Here is a 20,760-nt window from a genome sequence, read left to right on the forward strand (position 1 = left end):
GAGGTACAGAGACAGGTTAGAGGCGAGGGAAACATTTTACCAAGCAGGCATTTCAGAGATGGGTTAAGAGGGTAACTCTGAGGCAAGGAGGTAGGCTTTTAGTTTAGTTTTGAACAAATCCCTGTGGACTATTTCTTTGATGGCCAGGGGAAGAGAATTCCATGGAAGTGGAGCAAGAAGAGAGAAAGAACAGAAGTGAGAGGAAGCACATGGAGGGCAAGGAGCCACAAGGGTAGTCGAGACAGAGTGGAGATTACGAGAAGGCTTGTAGAGTTGCATAGCGGTGGATATATTCAATGGTGCCTTACAGTGGATAGATTTGTGAACTAGGAGAAGACATTTAAATCTGGCCCTGTTTTGCATTATCAGCCATCCAGTCTGGTGACTGTACGAGGAAGTAGGTGTGAAGTGAGGGAGTTCAAAGAAAGTCCTGGTAGTGAAGTTAATGATCTTGTTGAGAGGACGGCACAGTCCACTTAGAGAAGACAAGAGTGGTTAAGAGATGCTTGGCAGTGTTGAAAGGAAGGAGGTTCCTGATTTTCCTAATATTTAGGAGGTTGAGGCGAGCTGCGGTTCCAGTTTTGCAGATGAAAGCAGAGAAGGTGTGAGAAGGGTCGTAGATGAAGAAGAGTGGTGGAGGGTGTCGGGTGGGAACTGGATAGGCAGAGGAAGAGATGAGAGCTTTTAGTAGGGAAGAAGAGCACCTCTGTTTTGGCAGAGTTTAACATTAGAGTGTGAAGCCATGCAATATTTAATGGCAGAGAGACAGTTGGATATTTTGATAGATCAGAGGAAAGTTCAAGAAAAGAGATGATGATTTAGGTGTTGTCCGCAAAGAGTTGGTACAAGAACCCAAAGGAGGAGATTAGTGCACCAAGATCAGAGGCATAGAATGAAAAGAGGAGCAGACCCTAGACACAACCTTCTGGAACACCAATAGTTACAGAAGGGAGTTGAGAGTTGTTGTTACTTCAGGAGACAGTGAATGGGTGAGGTGTAATGTAGAATTTAATCCAGGCAAGGGCTTGATTGTGAATCCCAAGAAGAGAGTATTAAGGAGGTGAGAGTGATCGACAGGGTCAAAGGCAGCAAACAGGTTAAGGAGAATTGGGAAAAGAGAGGTTGGGGTGCTTAGCAGAGGTGATGAAGTTGGACACATTCATGAGAACAGTTTCCGTGGAGTGACAGGAGCAGAAACCTGCTTGTAGGGGGCCTCAAAGGTTGTGGATGTCTAAGAAATTGGTAAGACAGTTGAACACAACCCTTACAAGCACTTTGGAGTAGTGCAGAAGGAGAGACATCGGGCAAAGACTAGCTGGTAGGTTCAGGTCAACCCCTTGCCTTTTTAGAAGAGGGGTGACTGTAGGCTGTTTTGAAAACAGGTAAAGCATGCGCAATTGAAGGACATGTTGAAAAGTTCAGTGAGGTGAGAGGCCACTAAAAGGGCAATAGGCTTGAGTAGCTGAGGAGCAAGAGGGGTTAGCCTTCATCAGTAGATATAGCACTTTACCAGAACTAGTGTGACTAAAGTGGGAGATGGAGGCAGAGGATGATGGTAGAGTAGGCAGAGTGTAAAATGTAACATGAGGGAATGTGAGGAAGGTCAGGAGAGAGTCTCTAATTTTGGGCATTTCTGCAGCTAACTATTCAGCTCAGTCATTAGCTGTGAAAGTGGAGTTGTGAGGAGGGAATTTAGAATGCCCTGTAAGTGAGAGTCAATGAGGGCTAGGTAGACTTCCCTTTTCACTCCATCATGAGTGTACTTGAGAAAGTTCTGGGAAGTGAGGTAGAGTTGCAGGTCCTCATGTGAGTGGGTACGGCTCCACTTGCGCAGCGGCCGACGCTGGTCTCTGCGGAGGGTGAAGGCGTATCAAAGGGGTGACCCATGGTTGAGAATGCTGAGAATTGTGGATGAAAGTAAGTAGTGGAAAGTGGGAGGAGAATGGGTCATGTAGAAGGGATTGGAAGCTGGAGAAGGTAGTGTTCGTGGAAGATGCATTGGGTGTGGAGGAGGAGAGTGAAAACTGTAGGTAAGAAAGAAATGAGGGAATGGCAGAAGGCTTACATTTCCTTTTAATAATAGGTGAAGCAAGTGGTGAGGAAAGGTCAGAGGCTGGAAAGGAAATGTTGGAGATGAAGAGGTATATGGGTAGGTAGGTTATGGCTAGAGTAGAGGGCATGGTCACTGAGAAAAGACTGAAGTTGAGATTTCTGACAAGTGGATGGAGAGGGACGGTTAAAGTCACCTAAGAGAATGAGGCGATGTTTAGTGGAAAGAGAATCAAGGAGTTGCCCAAGATCATCGAAGAGTGGTCCAGTGGGACAAGAATGGCGATAAATGGGGATGTTGTGAACCAAGTGAGGCAGAACAATAGTAGAGATGCTGAATTCAAAATAGGTAGGAGAATACTTCGCCTTGGAGGTTTGTGAAGCTTTGAGGCGGGAAGAGAGTGGATGTCTGACGTCTCCACCTCTGCCAGTCAGTCGAGGAGAGTACCTGAGTATAGTTTGGAGTTGTATAGGGCCACCAGACTGACGGTGTCAGATGGACAAATACCTGTTTCAGTGATCTAGGGGAGGAGAGCTGGAGTGAAAGTAGTCGGTTATAAAGGAAGTTTTGTTGCATACAGACTGAGAATTCCAGAGTGCGTTATTCAGTTGATGAGGTAAGGAAGAGGAGAGAAGTTGAGTCTCTGAGGAAGAGAAGTAAGGCGGACAGGTGCTAGAAGGTATATGGCTAGCAGGTCGGCTTGGTTTGTTAGAAGAAAGTTGTAGTGTGATTGGTGAAAGCGTAAGGTGAGTGAATGCAATATAGGTGAGTAGAACAGTGTGGCGAGACAGTACAGTAATTAGGAAGCTTTTGGTACTCGAAGGTGCAACAGGGAGAAAGGCAAAGGCTCATAGTGCTATCACAAAACTACTAACTCCAGCTAAACCAGACTGCCCCACCCCCACACTCCTAAATCGATGCTCTTATCAACTCTCAATCAAACCATAACTGAATTGCTTGCCACATTTCTTGAAACTGTCGGATCAGGGTTAAACCCTCTACCCCCTGTTACATGGAAAAACTAACGCACAATAAGCACACCATCCGGTCACTCACAAAAACACTAACAAAAAACAGAGGTTAAAGACCTCCTCACCCTCAAGGCCTCGCACAGTAAGTCAAACCTGCATATTACTTATCAACTATCTTGGTGGCCATGAACAGGAGTAAATGGCAGTCAAACACTACTCTAACCCAGAAATTCCTATGTGTACAGAAAAATGCAATGCTATTAGAAACATTTTTCATCAACAAGATGGATAAAAAATGAAAACCGACAAATGCCACATAATGGGTCACGCCCCCACCCCCCCCCCCCGATCCAGTGGTGCCTTCACTTCCCTCACCCTCAAAGGTCTTGCTGACACCCTTGCATCACAAAAATCATCCCTATACAAAAAGGATGGCCTTTCTGCTCGCTGTCATTCTAAAGGAGATCGAAGGGTGCACCCTCTCCTCATCCTTGGACTAGTGAATGTCCCGCTCATACAAGGCATCTTTCCTAGCACTAAACAAACAGGACTTATTTTCACTCTCCTTAAAACCCCAACCTTGAACCCAGATCTCATGATCTACTGAATGATCATTAGTCTTTTCATTGCTAAAATTCTTGTAGGCTCAACAAATTATCAGATTAACCAACACGGCCTGCTCTGCGATTATCAATCTGGATTCAGACCAACATGTAGCACTGAAACAGCCACCATCCAAGTCATAGATGATGCATTTCAATTAATGGACAAAGGTGACCCCTTCCTCCTGGTACTTCTCCTACTTGCAAACAGCATGCGCTTCTTAGACAACAGTTCTCTACTGGTTTGCATCTTACCTCACTGGTCACCTGCGGAGTGCCACAAGTCTTAATACTCTCTGCAGTGACCTTTAATATATGCATGGGGCATTAATGCACTTTAAAAAAAAGCCTAAATCATAGTTGAACAGTATGTTTGTTGCTCCATTTGTATTGTTCTTGTGCTTATGACTTAAGTTATTTGTCACTTGTTAAATTCTTGTAGTGTAACTCCCTGTGATTCACTAGAGTACCTAGATGTATTATGAAATATTATATATTCAGCAATCATATTATTTACCTGATAAGACTGCGTTAATACGTCTTCATCTAAGCCTCAGAGGAAAAGCAAGGACTGCTCGAAACACGTGTCGGGCTGTTCACTGGATTGTGCAAAAAATCTGCAACTTAAGCAGTACCTGATTGATCATTGAGTTGGCGCAGTGAGACTGGGAAACCTACTCTAGTACCTAGATTGTCACTCCTGGTGATGCCATTTTCTGTGTTCTCTTCCGGCGAAGTCAATACATTAGCAAATTAAGGGTCTTGCTATATTTTTGTCGCATCGAGCCTCACATCCTAGAACCGCCACTAAGTAGTACAGGGCTTTAAGGGTGTATCAGTAGGGCTTCGTCAGGGACAGAGTTTGGAATAACATCCCTCCCAAAAAACGAATGATCGCTCGTAAACGTGTAGTCTTCATGGCAGCAACCCAACCATCAGGTCTTCAGAGACCCCTCTGTGGGGCCACCGAATGGCAGAATGGTGAAATCCTGACATTCTTGTCCCAGTTATCGCTCGTTGCACTTTGCATTCCGGGACATGTAGTCTTGCAAAATTACAAGTACAGAATGGTATGAGGAAGAAAACATGGCCAGATAAGCTATTCACACGTGACATGGGACAACCTAGGCACTCTGCCATCCCAGGCAGTTGTGTATGAGGTAGCCCTTTGTGGTAGGATGTTGTGGAAAAGACTTGTTGAACAAATTCTTTCTGCACTCCTTTGAAATGCGGAAATTCTCTGTGGCCAGAGCAGCCAAAATCGTAAATTCAGTTGGCCACGGTATATATAGTTTCCCAAAAATGTAGTACGGAAAGTAGAACAATGGCTGGCTTTGGACACTGGCACTGCTTTATGATACCATTGAGTATTGTGTGGCCTACTCTGTCATTAAATGTTACTGAAACGGTGTGCGGCTGAGTACTCTTTTGTGGCACTACCACACTACAATGCCATGCGTTTGGCCATTATAGAACCATACATGTGTACATCATTACAAAATAATAAGCATATAGTATTAAAAAAATTGCTTAAACATATGAAAATGCATTTGCAGAAATACATTTTGTTTGATGGAAAAAGTTTATTAACTAAAGGCGCGAAGCCATTAGCAGCCCATGTATCATCATCACTCTGCTTGTGCATTTGTCTTTTAAACGATCACCCACACGAGGCACCAAGTAGGAAATGGATTATGAACATCATCATGTGTAATTTAGCTCAGTGAACTAGAGAAATTCAATTTAATAGTCAAATCATTTGTAGACCCGTTTAAGTTTCCATTATGCAGCTGTAAAATAAATGTTAATTTAATCATTCGTACTGAGATTAAATATGTAAGTACAACGAGAGAACCACTAGCTCTTTAATCAGCTGGTCAAATGAATATTCGTCGGTCAGCTCATCCTGGTCAGAAAAATCTCCCATCCTCATGTATTAAGCTATGATTTATTTTTAATAGAAAAAACTGTGCAGCGATTTTGATTCAGAATATAACTTTCTCTGGTTTGTGCCACATTTTCAATCTTACTTTAACTGTTTTTAAAAAATATATGTATATATGATTTTCCCTGTTCCAAAATAAGTGACTATTTTTTATCATAAGTGAAGGTGACTAAAAGCCAGAACTGATACATATGGTCAGCCAGACAACCTCAACAGAGCTAGGATGGAGGAGCCGGGGAATATGTGTGTGTGAGTTTTTATTTTTTAGGTAGTCTTTTGGAAACTTCTCTCATTTCTCATGTTTGCACCTCAAGAGCTACGTATTCTTTTGCACAAGAGGCACTGTCCTAGCCTTTGCTGTTTTTATGTATAAATAAGGGAAGCTCAGTTGCTTGGATATCCGAGCCTCCATTTGGGTGATGGTGATATTTGAAGACGTGTTGTGTTTTGGTGACTCTTCTTTAGGAAATGTGGTGGTCACTTCCTCAATGTGCCTACAGATGATTTAGAGCCTCCAGAGTCTAAATTTGTGAGTAATACCAGTTAGTGAGTTTTAAAGTAACATTCAGGGAGCTTACTGTGAGAAACCAGAAGGTGTCTCCCCCGCTAGTCCCCGGGGATCTCTCTCTTAGGTGGCCCCTGCATGGCTTTTGCCTCTGGATCCAGACCCTAGGCGTGGACCATTGCGGGAGGATCACCTGGCTGAGGGGTCTTCAGGGAGTTGGGGTGAGATAGCCGATGGTGAGATGCCGTATTCCCCCCTATTTTGTTAATCTACCCCATCCTATTTTTTAGGATTTACTGAAGTCCCATTCCCCCACTTTTTGCCCAAACACTGGGCCGAGGAAGAGGATGACTAAGAGTAACCAGACTAAATCTCTCACATCACACTGGACCTGTCGCATTAATCGGGTCAGGCAAAGGCACTTTACCCCAAGTGCATACACCCGATGCCAGTTAGCTCTCCTCCCACAAATAAAAGGCAACACCTAAAGACACACTCTCAGCAAGGTGGAACACGAAAAGGAGCAGAACTTGCAGGACGAAGGCACACCTGCTGGAGCAGAGCGACGGACCAACGGATGAGAGCAGTGGGCCGAAAACCCCAAAGCTTCCCTATTGGAGGTCATTCCCTCCGACAGACTGCGAAAGGCACGTGGAGAAGGCCAGATCCCATAAGTGAAGATTACATTGTGTTTCAAGGACGGCAGTGACCCTCCCGGGTGAGTGGCAGAGTTGGGGAGGTGAGGCCAAGCCTGTGGTACTAACCTTCACTCAAAAATTGGAAAATGGCAAAACAAGAAAGAAGCGCACAGAGCCGGTGAGTTGGCAAGCAACCTGAGAGACCAGTGTGTGTCAAAATGAATGAAGTAGCAGTATCGTATCACAAGTTACAGCTGCATGCATGGGGATGAGACGAAAAGAAAGACAGACCTGTGAATAAACTTTAAAGTAAAATACAGCTACAAGATCAGCAATACTAAATGACGGAGTGGTCCGGTAAAAGGAAGTAGCCCATTCGAAAGTCTCTGTGAAAGGTGCATTGTTTGAATCTGAAGGGCGAACAAACAGCAAGAGTGAAAGTAAATAGTGAACATTGAGTCAAAGTGGTCCTGGGGTGGTCTGTAACAAAACCCACGCACATTTGAAATACTTCGGCATCTGAAAGTGGTCTAAGCACGATTGAGGGAGATCCAAAGTGTATTAAGCTTGGGGGAAGGGAGCCCCCCCCCTTGAAACTTTGTGTGAACTGTATCGTGAGAAGTCTGAGCCTGGCAGAGGGGGGTCCTTTGTGAACGTTTTGGTTGAAACATTATCTTGGAAGTCAAAGGAAGGAACTTTAAATGTGGAAGGCCAGGCAGACCTCGATCCACGGTTTTGAACTGCATATTGTGTTGGAAGTCGAGCTGGAGTCTTTCATCCTGCCTACAAGGATCACATTACCCCGTGAGGCCTAACGTGGGTAGGAGAGCTGGTTTAGCCACATTATCATTTGAACACTGACTTTTGCATACATGTTCTCCCTTTTACACTTTTTGTACAGGAGATGGGGCTGGCATTAGGGTGTTAGCATAGGCCATTTTGATTTGACAAACTCCACTAGGACTGTTTTATTTATTGTTTGATGGTCGAGACTACTCCCATCTTAGTTATAGGGCAGAATAGGAGTTTCTCCAACCTCAACATTTTCAATAAAGGTTTTACAAATTGTATCCATTGTGTCAGTGTCACCACTTGTCATAACATGCCTTCCCTACATTACCTATGAAGGGCCCATATAGAAGGTTGGAAAGCCAGCATACCATTTCTGAGTAGTTGTTTGAGCTACCCGACACTTAACATTTTGGAGACGTTCTCCATTAATAATGAAGACTTTTGAAGGTCTTAAAATGTGAAATTAAGACTATTGTTTCATTGTTGGGCTGGGAGGATAGCTCAGAGGCACCACATTTGTCTTGGAAGCAGCACAATGCAGAACAACATAGGTTCGAATCCCGGCCCCATGCTTGGAAACTGGTCTCGCTATTGGGCACATAATAAAAGATACATTTTAATTAAGTATTGTTGGTGCCCGTTTTAGGTGACCTTATGTGTATTTATATGCAATGCTGGTGGCTTATTCTTCCCCCTAATGCATAAGTACATCACTTCCTAGCGCTGTCTCAGAATAGGTAGTTTCTTTTTTTTCCAGTATTTATGTATCCCTCTATTAAAACGATGCAATCTTTTTGTCAAGCGAACACGTCATTTAGTTGCACCGTTTCAGAAGTATACATTTGTTGTTCTCCCTACGAAATGTTGGCCATATTAAAAAATGGTGTTAGTGAAGTATTATAAGGCATTGCATTGTCCTAAAATAAACACTATTTCAAACTATTGCCTTCTTTACTATTCAATTTTTTTTTAAATGTGGCTTTATATCCAAAACTATCACCTTATTCCCACCAACTAAATTCAGCTTTTGTGGTCACACCAAAAGTAGCGGGCCCAAATATAACAGTTTTGGAATAAAGCACAACCCTATAGTGTTGCATGTCAAAAGAATACTGGGAATGGTCCTTGTAAATCGTAAAGTTAGCTGCCAGTTGAAATCTGGGTGTTCGGCCGGCTTGGTTGCTATAGCAGCACTGAGATTAAATCCTTATTGGGTGATGCATTTTATTCTTAGTGCACGGTTGATGGCTGTAGGAAGCAAAGTGTTATAACCGAAAGAATATGTTCATGTTAGTAGTAATCTCCCAGCACTCTGTTTAGGATGTAGGGTTGCCTTCCTAGACCAGTGTCTGCAACCTTTGGCTCTCCTAATGTTTTGGACTACAGATCCCATCGGCCCTACCCAGAAGAGTCAATGGTGAGTGATCATGGGAGTTGAGCTGCAGGTTGCAGACCCCTGGTCTAGTTGCCTAGACCAGGGGTCTGCAACCTGAGGCTCTAGAGATATTTTTGGACTACAGCTACCATGATCTCTTACTATTAACTATGCTTGCTAGGGCTAATGAGTGTTGTACACCTGGAGAGTCAAATAGTGCAGGCTTCTAACCAAGGCAAACCGGCAATCCTTAAGCTTTCCTTGCCTTACTAAGGTCCTGAAACTGGAGATGTCATTATTGGGTGTACAATTTGATATATTGTGCAGTTCAGGATACTGAGCACATAAAATTCACTCCTCTTACTCAACTTTAAATTCAATTGGGAAGAACTTGAGTAAGATAAGCGCATAGCCAATCCTCACAATATCAACAATTTGGCCTATCAACCTATAAACCTTTAACAGTTGAGGTTTGCATGAGTTGAGAGGAATTTGCAGCAGAATTTAATAATCATAAAAAACAATAAAATTAACCTTATCAAACATAACTCGCAATAGTCTAAAAAAGATTATTTGAGTACAAGATCTGGTACACATTAATTGAGCTCTGAATCCTCGCTGCACTACTTGTAATCTGTAGGGGGCCACCCGAGGCATAGCCTATATTCTGCGGTGGTCCTGTAGTGTGAGTATGGGAAAGCCTTGGAATGCAACAACAATTTAAATACTAGGATCACTGGGACATCTGCACCATTTTTGGTAATTACCGAGGATTGTCTGCAGCATTTTCGGTAATTGACAAATTTGGTAATATCAAACATGCTCCCACTGCCTCAGACACACAAAAAAACTGAAAATATGTTTTTACATGGAGGCTGTGAAGGTAAGAGGTGCCTGTCGTGATCCTATAAATGTAGGCAGGTGTATCTAACACCTTGCAAAACACGCAGCACGCTAAACCATTCATGGAGCATGCGTACCCCTCTACTACTGCCAGGGTCACTTTTCCTTTATGATGGTCATATGGACTCCTGTATGAGTTAGAACCACGTAGGAATATGTGCGGAACACGTTTTGGGCTGTTTAATCTGTGATTAGAAATCTTTAAGTGGCGTATGTTTGAACCACTTTCAGGTAATTATCAGAACTGGTGTGAAATGCCCAAACTGTCACACATCCTCTTAAGAACAGATTAAATATTTCACACTCGTCAGACTCCGACATTTATCAGTCGGTCCTGTCGAGCAATCAAGGCCAGCTCTTAAGAGGGCAGCAGGGTAGACAAGGATACAGGGTAACAAAGTATCACTCTGAATAAGGGAATGGGCACAGCCATAACTATATGGGAATATGCTTCTTATGTCCTTAATGGGTAGTAAGGTGTTGGTACAGAGTCTCTAGCTTTACAGAGGAGCATTCTTCTATGGTTGCATATGTTTATAACAACAACAAAAATAACATACTTTCCCCCCAAAACCCCCTGTTTCTACAAATCTTTTACCCCCCACAACCCCCAAACCTTTTAATCCCTTACCCCACCCCCCATACACAGGTGTCACTGAAAATGTTTATCGTTATTTTTTTTTCGTTATTAACACTGCATACTGAGTTCTATTTGCTCAGCTGGGATCAGTGTGTCACAGGAAATGAGGGACGGATAGGCTTCCGTTGGTGATGTGCAAACTGATCCTGCAAACTGAAGCTAAATTAAGGAAGGGAGGGATCACGAAAAAGTACTGTATTTTTGTCCGTGAGGGTGATGAAGTAACATGGAGTGCTAGGAAACATATTCTTCAGAAAGGAGGAGGGCTTTGAGGAGGGCTTTGAGGTTGGATTTAAATTGTGGTAGAATTAGAGTAGTACGGAGAGAGAGAGCAAGAACATTCCAGAGTAGGGGATTGAGGAGACTGGGAGATTGAGCACATGGGCCCGAGTAGTGGCAAGGAAGTGAGCTGAGGATGATCGTAACGAGCAAAGGGGAGTGCAGGGAGTGGGATGAGCAGATATGAAGGGTGGGGGCAAGTCCATGAATAGTTTTGAAGAAGATGAGAAGTTTATAGGTAGTCCTTTGTTTCATATATAGCATGCCAATCTAGTGACGGGAAGAGGAGGTATAGGTGAAGTGCGAAAGGTTGAAAAATGTGTGGATTGCAATATGGGGATCTTTGTCCAGAGGTGAAAAAGCGTAGTTGGGAAGGCCATAGAGGAGACTGGCAGAGTAGTCTGATCTAGAAAGGACTAAGCAGCAGTTTAGCAGTCGTTAATTGAGTTTAGGTAGCAACTGTAGGCCTTTGGCTCTGTTGGTTGCCCTTGAACTCAATATTTGGTGCTTCTAATTTGCAGTGTCCTTTCTCGCAAGGACTGATAAGAAAGTATGCATTTTGAACAGGGGTATGGAGGGCTTGTGATTTGGCTGGCCCTTTCATGTTGGGGGGGAAGGTAATGCTAGTTTTCAGTACTTTATCATTGGTGTAAGTTCACTTGTCAGGAGGAATCTCTGTTTAAGCTTGCAGTACTGTGACAAGACCAGTACCCTTAATTTATAAAGTGGGATGTAGACCCCTCTAAGCCTCTGGTGGAATATCTAGCAGGGAGAAATCCAGAAGCAGTCCTACGCCAGAGGATGATGGTGGCAGTAGAGAGGGTCCCAATTCCTATTCTCCTTCCCCTTATCCCAGCTTACTGCAGTACCATGCCGGCAAACAAAGTTACTTGCCAGTTATTCGAAATTTTTCTACAGATAATAATCAGGACCTGGTTGACGACCTGCACCGAGGGAGAGGCTCTCCAGCACCACACTCTACCTCCTACAGACAGATGTGGGAGAGGGAATAAATGGGAAGCAAGTGTTATTGTATGTGGGTGCCATCTAATATAGACCCATGACTTCCCATCATAAATGTCTGTGCCTTCTGTAAGGAACTCATGGTGGCAACATTAAAGACAGACACACGTGATCACAGTTCAAGGGTGTTTGCAGGGTGGAAAAATGCCTAACCTAAATTTAAAATTTGGGCACAAACTTCGACCATCAAATGAAAAATAAGGCAGTCCTTGTGGTGTCTTGTCAAAGTACAAAGGCCTATACTAAAAAAATTCTTACAACTAATTACAACTAATTACAGAAAGAGTGTGGGATAGGGTTTTCAATAAAGAAAGAAGTGTTCACAAATAATAAGTCAGGATGTGATTCCCAGTGGTCTCTTTTCCCCACGTGTTGAACACGGGACAAGATTGATCTCCTGAGCACGGGAGACACACTCTAGCTTTCCCAGCACAAGCTGTCAGTTCCATACCAGCTATCCAGTTCTTCGATGGTTATGTCTCTTTTCAATAAAAAGTCTCTTGCCTTCGAGGGCCTGATGTATTCAACAAAACAAAGAAAGAGTTCTGAATGCACTTTGGGTGATGAGGACTTTTCCACCCCTGGATCTCATTCTTTCGGGCTCGGACCCCTGTCGAACATCAGCGTCCCTCCGTCGGGTTCACTATGACCTTTCTTGCAGTCACAAATCTTAATGTCTTTTCAAACAGTTTACTGTGGACATCCCTCGGTCAGGTTCACTCCTGTCAACACGATGTTCATAGGAACTTTAAGCTTTGCCCCCTTTGGTCAGCATCCCTCCACTGGGTTCACTCTTGCCTACTTTTGTAACACAATGTTCATTCTCTAATTTCACCAAGCGGGATTAATTTCCTTTCACTTCACACTCATCTGTCGGTCAAAGACTTTCGACTGAACAGAGGATTTTACAAGACCACCACATGACCACTTTGACCCATCTTCTCACCTTTCCCAAGGCCTTCTGGTTCTGGTAGTTTCAATGATCGGGTAGTCGTCCAGAGTTTCCTGCGTGAACACCCACGTGGTGTCGACTCCTTGTTGCTGTTTTTCCCCTTTTTACATCAATAGCTCTTTATGCTTTCACAGTTCAATTAGCCGCTTGCTACTTTTCGTTCAACAAAGTTCGGTTTATTATATTATCGACTCTCTTCTCGACTCACCGGCTGTAACAAACCACTTGGCTTTCTTCTTCAAATCAAGGTTGGTACCACAGAGACCAGCGTCTCTGCTCCGCTTGGTTATCAACACAGGAGGGTCTCATGTACCGTAGACATCTGCTGCAACACATGCTGGCTAAAGTTTGCAGTCTTATGATTCCTTCTGTGGCGGATTCACAGGCCTTGGTCGGAAATGGCAAGGTTGCTTCTCTCCTTGTCACCTCCTTGGTATGTGCCATCTTTCTCCTCCTCTTGAACTGCTGAGCTGAGTTAGCTCTCACGTCGTGCAGTCTGCCTTGCTCGTTCTGTGCTCTCGTGCTCCACCTTTTATCCCTGTGGGGAGGGGAAAAGGCAGTCAGGTGTGTGTGATTCTGGTCAATTGGCTAACCCTTGTATTGGGACATACCAGGTAAACGGCTCTGGTGTTAGTCCGCTGTCTTTCCTGTAATGTTAAAATGTTCGTGTCGGAAAAGGGGGAGGAGCGGCTAGTGTTTTCAAATATCCTATATGGTAGGATGGGGAAAAGGTGTTGAAAGAAGAGGGATACCGCGTGTTACCCGTCAGTGTCCCACTCATCAAGGACCTCCCATCCAGGTGATCCTCCCTCACTGCTCCATCCCCTGGAACTGGACCCAATAGCGATGGCCGTGTCCTGGTCACCTGGATGACAGAGTACTGGTGAAATGCCTATCTATAAAAGACCAAGTGTAAAGAAGGTAGGCCAGGGTGAACAACATTACCACATTGCTTATTACTAGAAAGACTTGGATGGAATACCAAAGTGCAACAGACAATTAAGCTATGTTACATTCATGACACAGAAATGGTACAACTGCACTCTTTGAGTAAAAGGCACCTGAAGAGGATGGGAAAGGTTAGTGGGTGTTGTTTAGGTGTTGCGCATTCCAAACGCTATCTGTGAATTATTTGTCCTGAACCTAGCTGCTGGAGATAAAAGCCTGCTTGAATGTCATTGGCAAATAGCAGTCAGGGTTTGTTGAGGACACGCCAGTTTAATGCACACTTGTCAATTACTGCAAATTGTCCTTTTTGCTAATAATGGAGCTAAAAGCAGACTGAGGCTTTACAATGCAGTGTATTATATACAGCGCATTATCTGAAAAGGCTTCCATTTGCTGCTTGTTATTAATATCATCATAGAAAGGGATTATGAGTTATTGTAGCAGAGGGGAAGCAATCAGTACTATATAACTTATTTACAAAATGTCAACAGTGAGTTTATTTCGGTCTTTGCAATAGGAAATGGTATCCCTAAATAGCCAAAATGAGATCTTATAATAAGAGCTCGAGAGCATTACACCAACTTGTCCACTATTAATATGCAGCTAAGCTGCTCACTGTTTAGGAGGAGTAATATGGAGGATTTGTTGGAATTGCTCTTGTAAACGAACATTAACCCCATAGCGATATCCTGTGAGTTGACTATTGACAGAAAGGGACAGTACAGCATAAATACATCTAGAAACTACTTCTGGTCTGTGATGAATTGCCATCGGGCAAGGGTGTGAACACCCTGGCTTTTTTATTTTTATTCAATAATAAAATGATGCAGATAATTCCATCTCTGAAAGGGCATGCTGGTGTTCCAATTCCCCGTTCATAAGTATCATGCCAAAAGTATAGTGTTATCTGTGACCTGCTGCATCAGTCTCCTGATTTACAGCAGCTGCTCTCCCAGTGGCACAGAGCAGGTCCAGAGGTCACAGCTGCCCACTTGGTGGCTGCTGTGACAGCCAAGTATCTATAGTGCAGGGGCTGCATTTAAGATATGAGCCTTTGTACCAAATCTATAATGTGATTAGGTATCCATGATTGTAGCAGAATAAACTAAGAATAAAGCTGCAGCCATATTAAATTGATATGCACATGTGCCAGCCCTGTGGGCTAGATTCAGCTGGGAATGGAGCCTGGTGGGACTACCTCTTTGTTCCTTTGTTAGGGCAGGTAACGCCCTTCTCCCAGGGACAGCCACTCCAGAGGACGCTGGCCTGGGAACAGGAATCAAAGAGCACACCCATTCACAAAGAGTCAGGCCTCACATCAGAGGGCTGCATTTCTGAAGGCCTTTATTCTTAGAGAGAAGGAAGGGGGTGGAGTTGGAGTAATTGGGGGACTCTGTTCAAGGGAAGGAGGCTTCCACCATTTTGAGTCTCTCTGCCTCTTTCCTGTCCCCTCCACTTTCTGTAGCACAAAGCGCTTTGGGTGTGATGTCAGAAGGGTAAAGTCCACTCATTTCAAGAGCAGGGATTGGAACCCTCAAGCGGGCTAGCTTTAGTACATTCATCTGTGGGCTTTCACCTTTAAAAGAAGGGGTCCCACACCACGAGTTTGGAATAATGGCAGAAGAGAGCTAGTTCCCTTAATCATTGCCAGGGACCATTGGGAGTGATATGCTACCGGAACACGACCTGCCGCCAGCCACAGCGGTACCCAGGACTTCACTGTGTTGGCGGACCCCTGCAGTTGTGTGCCAGCCTACTCTGTGTTTGGAGCACGAGAAAAGTACTCATCTCATCCCTGGATTGGGCCTCATCAAGACAGCCGGTATCCTAGTGTTTTTCACCGTTTAATTGCTTGGAGCATGTTTCATGAACTGTTATACCCATTTCAACCAGCAGCCCCTCCCTCCATTGCTGCCTTTTGCGATCTCTCGAACTTTGCAAAGCGCCAAAAAGTCAAGTTCGGGGCTGCCAAACAACCAAGAACTGAAAGAAGGTTCTATTGACGCTAACTGCCCCATTGATTCATTTGTGGGCCCTAGAGACTGGTTAGGTCACCTTGAACCCTTTTTGCTCACAAGTTACATATACTTTTTCAAGAACATTGCTTCTTCTTTTGCTAGCCTTTCACTCCCGATTCCTTACCCATAGTTCTGCATCTACTATCTTTTCTTATTCTGTGTACCCCAGGGGTGCATTTTGTGTAGTGTTTTTCTAGTTGGTGGTTAATGTACTAGTGTACAGGCCCATGTACACGGGCCAAAGTGCAGGTTTTTATTAACACAGTAGGACCACTATAGATCCTAAGCCTAGGGCTCCCTCTAGCGGTGACCACAGGCGAATCTATGTGAATTGAACCACTGTATATCCTAAGGATATGACTGCATCAGACAAACCTACATCTGGCCTTTTACTATATAGTAAGATATGGTGTGTTCAGTTAAAGTGTAATATATTTTTGTATGACCTTGATTGGATATTCCCTTAGTTTCCACTGTAAAGCTTCACTGTTTGGGTCGCTACTGAGCCACATTCACACTTCCCTTAAGAGTATAGCCTTCTCTCAGCCCACGTAACCACAACATGTGAAGGAGGTACATCTCTTGACTGTGCCTGTTTTACCTTCGATTGTGTTGGCTCTTGGTTTATAGAAGTGAGAGGGCTGAGTGGGCATTTAAGCCTCTACTCATCCTTCTACTCCTGCAGGGCTGAAGTCCACTAGTCACATGGTCTTGGTGAACCTTGAGACGAGTAGAGCCCATTCTGCATCAAGTAAGTTTTGCTGAGTGACACCTGTGAAGGCATCATGAAGGAAGGCACAGAGACCAGATTCACTTTTTTAAACAAAATGGTTTATTTTTCTTGAATGTCAGGATGTAGTAAGACCTAACTTGCCCTATGCTAAAGTGGGATTTCCCTACCTAATGAAATTGAGGATAGTCTGTGTCATTAAGTTCAACTCAAAAGTCTGTCTGTGTCCTAGACACATACTTTCCCTCACAACTAAAGAGATACAATGTTTAGGGATGTCAGCAACAAAAGAAACAGTGTTCCAAATAAAGTTCTGAGCATCTTCAGCTCCTGACCTACTTTCCAACTTCTCCTTCCCCAAGTTCAAAACAGTTCCAAAGGCCCTTGAGGTTCCCTTGCCCAAGGCCTGTTATAAAATAACAATTATAATTATGGATGAGGGGGGATAGCTCGGAGGCAACACGCCTGTCTTGGAAGCAAGACAATGCAGTACAACATAGGTTTGAATTCCGATCCCATGCTTAGAAAACAATCTCTGGTATTAAGAGTGTTATTATTGAACAATTAGAAGTTCAACCAGTTCCAAAAGGCATCGGGTTCCCTTGCCAAAGAAGGCAGCTCTTCCAGCTTCAAAACTACAATCAGTTCAAATCTCTTGGCTTTCAATAATAGTTCCAGTTCAACTTTGTAACTATTCAGGCTTTTCAGTAGATCAAACAGATTGTTCCTTCCTTCAATCACTTCAGCACTTTTTATACAAAACAGATTCTGTATTTTGACTTTCTTTGGCTCTTTCCAAATAGAGGTTACTCTGTCTAGGCACAGTTGTCGGACCATACGGTCCACCCATTACAGGTCACGCAACTGATAACTCTTGGCGCTTATTGTTCGTGGCTTTTCCCTCAACCTGTGTCATTAGTCAATATTCACTTCTGTTTCTCCTTGGTAGTCTTTTGGCTTTTCTACAGTGTCGATTTCACACAACTCACTCCATGGTGTTCATCCTTTTCCAAAACCTTGCTTTCACATTGTCCATTAGTGCTTAGCACTTGCTTTTCACTTGGATCATAAGTGCTCATTACTGGCTTTTACTTTGTTCATAAATGCTCATTCATTGTTTTCACTGCGTCCATAAATACACATCACTTGCTTTTCACTCGTACCGTATTTTCATACACTTCATTTATTTTCTTTAGTTCGGTATTCAATAATACTTGTTGACTTTCAAAAGTATTTGCAGCTCATTCCGTATTACAAATTCTTCAATTCCGTCTCCAAACACAACCATTATAAGTTTCAGTTCAATTAGCATTTTCATATGCCTAATTTCATCCCCTGGAGGGCCCTGGTATGAGGGTTCCCTTTCTTACACTCAGTGCTGTACAACCGCTCCTGCGGGTGTCTTTTCTCTCCTCTCTAGCTTTCTCGCACTCCCCTTGAGCTAGCCTGTCGGGAGCTGCAGCAACCTGGTATCTTCTGTATCCCACAGCTCTGGCTGTGGGTATGTGGCACAGTGGACTGCAGGTGTCTCAACCTCTCGTGGCTCGTTAGGGCCCCGGCATCTCTTACCCCTCTGCAACACACTGCTTCTTTGCCGCCGGCCCTGCTCCAGCTTGTTCCACATCTCGTAGCTGCATCCTTCTCAGCAGGTGGGTTTCTCTCTTCCTTCTGCCAGTCTCCCACTTTATGCACTTGTGCAAGTATGCCACCCAAGTGATCCTCCCTTGCATATCCACCCCCAGGGTCAGGATCCAGGAGCGATGGCATTTCCCTGGCCACCTAAGAGGAAGATGCAGGGGGAGTAGATAGTAGGATGCCCTCGGGTTCCTCACACACCATTATTTTCATACTTGGGCATGGCACATTTTTAATGAAGTAAACAATTTATGTAATGGATCATGAAACTGTCGTCCCATAAAGTAATTTGCACCCGACATCGTACACTGGAAACCGGCCCTGATCCATTGGCAGGAGTCTAAACCCTTTAGTGTAAGTGCGTATATTTATGTCCTGAATTATATGGACAATCGTTGTAAAGCCCACCCAGCACCAAATGTAAGTTTAAGCAGTGCACTCTAAGTTATGGACCAAGAAGGGTATATTTATGTGTAAAACGTGTTTGGACAAAGACGTTTTACTGTTCTTTAGGGTCCATGCTATTGGAATGAGAAGGGAGTAGTTTGCTACCTGTAACTCCATTTCTCCATCTTTGGTATCTTTCATGGAAAGACTGTTGAAATCTGAGGGGAAGCAGTGGGGGCAGAGCTATACACTCGACGTTCTATTGGTGGGGACCAAAAGCACCCACAACGATGTCGATTGGACACTCATGGTGTCAAGTTTTTCCATAGGAAAATTACTAAATCAAAGTAACCGGGGATTCCCAGCCTGACGGGGAATATCCAAGGCATGTGAATCCATGAAAGATCCAATGCTGGAGAATGTTTACTACTAAATCTGTTTACAGCACTTTGATTTAGGCTAAATGACGAAGGGAACTAGAAACCACTTGAAGCAAATATTTGGGAAAAGTAACACAAAATAAAGCAAGAAACAAGGTTAAGAATGTCAGGGTGCTTAATCTTTACTGAACTCGAGCATGCACTCTACAGCACAGTCTTCCCCAATCGGTGTACATGCTAAAACCACCCTATGATCTTTTTACAATGCTAGCCTAGCACTTGGTGGGCACCAACATAATCACCTTTGACAGTCACATTTGTTGGGCTTCAAAAAAGCACACAGTTCTGGATAGTTTGGCTGCGTGCCCAATAGTTGTTTGAATCCGTATGAATTTAAATGTGTTGGAAAGAATGGTCAATAATGGTTGAATAAACAAGGAAGCAGGATATTATATTCTGAATTATTTCTCCATATGCCAAGTGTTTTCTGCAAGCCTATGTTGCTCGTTCCAGGCTTCACAATGTTGTGCTCACAATTTGAAATATCCAATGAAATATTTAGTGTGCGCTATAGCTCAAAATGGGCCCCTCAGATGTCTGCGATTACTAAAATGACACTTTAGTGTCTGATTCATTTCTATCTTAGTGCCACGTGTAGTAAATGTGTGGCACGCTGTACACCCACCTAGTGTCACCAGTGTGTAGTCCAAAAATGGTAAAGTTCCAATGGGGTGTATGTGATCGATCTCCCTATTGGTGTATGCCCTGTAAGTGAGTGTCCCTCACATGTATTATAGAGCCGATCATGGGCAGTAAAGCTAAGAAATATGGAGCAGTTCACAGAGGTTATCACCTTGGAAGGAAAACCCACTAGAACATCACATTCCAAAAAAACATTGTCTTATAAACAGTCACATAATTGTGATAAACTGTAAACATGTATTACTGTGACAAAAGAGAAAAGGATCAAACCTATCATATTAACCCCTGGTGCAAATAAATATGAAAAAACGCCTAACACGTTCCAACAGTTTCCTGGTTGGATTGGAAGACTAACTTTTCCTCCCTCAGAGTGCACTCTGTTCCTCAATGTTTGGCTTGTTGTGAGCCTCAAATGTTGATGTTCCCTGCTCCTGCATTGGCAGAAACTAAAGGATTCTAATGTAGAGACCATGGGGCTTGATACTTCCCCCGTCCACCCTCAAGCTACCGGATGACGGTCAAGGATGTGGTTTGGGAGGGTCCCTTCCATAAGGTAGGGAACTGTCAGCATTCACCAGTAAGGCACTGCCAAGGAACATCCTGGCTAAGGGATTGTCAACAACCCACCCTTCTCCAGCAGCCCTGTGACGCTGCGGACAAGCAAACCCTGCCTCTCATTTTGGCGACATCTTTTTAAGAAAGGGAGTAACTGAGCTGGACCTGAGCAACATGGAATATAAAGCACAACAGGAGTGCCCAATGATTTAGGCCACACATACATTGATAGCCCTTTGCAGAATATTGAACATCACTCAAGAGCTCACGCATGCCTTGGGAGCTGACAATCTGTTGTGCAGCAAATCTGTGAAGGAGCACCGATGACTTCAATAGAGCCGGCAGCACTTTCTCCTTGAGAGCAGCAATCAGGGATGCGGGAGAGCTTGACCCACTGCTCACTCGTATTTTGAAATACTGGGTGCAGAAGCACACAACTGCTTCCACAGCTCCTTGCAGACCATGGGAAAAACATCTGTAAAATCCAAGATGGTAGACCAGCCATTTAAAAACGTTGTCCAACTCCCAGTTATTGAGAACAGCTAAACCCACTGGCTACATATAATCCCAGCCCTGCTCCCATTCACCTTCGCAGGTTGGTGTGGTTATTCAGAGAAGGACCTACTGGGGATGTTTTGGTGATGATTGGAGAGAAGGAGCGTGGTAGGAGGGGGTAGCCGGAGAGAAATGAGTGTTGAGTGAAAAGAGAAATGGAGAAATGGAGTGGCAA

General features: G+C 43.9%; 1 protein-coding gene across 12 annotated transcripts in view; it reads left to right on the top strand.

The window, feature by feature from the left end:
• DMD (dystrophin) overlaps positions 1–20,760 on the top strand; it is a 7,616,828-nt gene that overhangs the window by 7,520,841 nt on the left and 75,227 nt on the right. The window lies entirely within an intron of this gene.

Source organism: Ambystoma mexicanum, chromosome 7q (assembly GCF_040938575.1).
Source record: "Ambystoma mexicanum isolate Mex_15411 chromosome 7q, UKY_AmexF1_1, whole genome shotgun sequence".
Taxonomy (NCBI): domain Eukaryota; kingdom Metazoa; phylum Chordata; class Amphibia; order Caudata; family Ambystomatidae; genus Ambystoma; species Ambystoma mexicanum.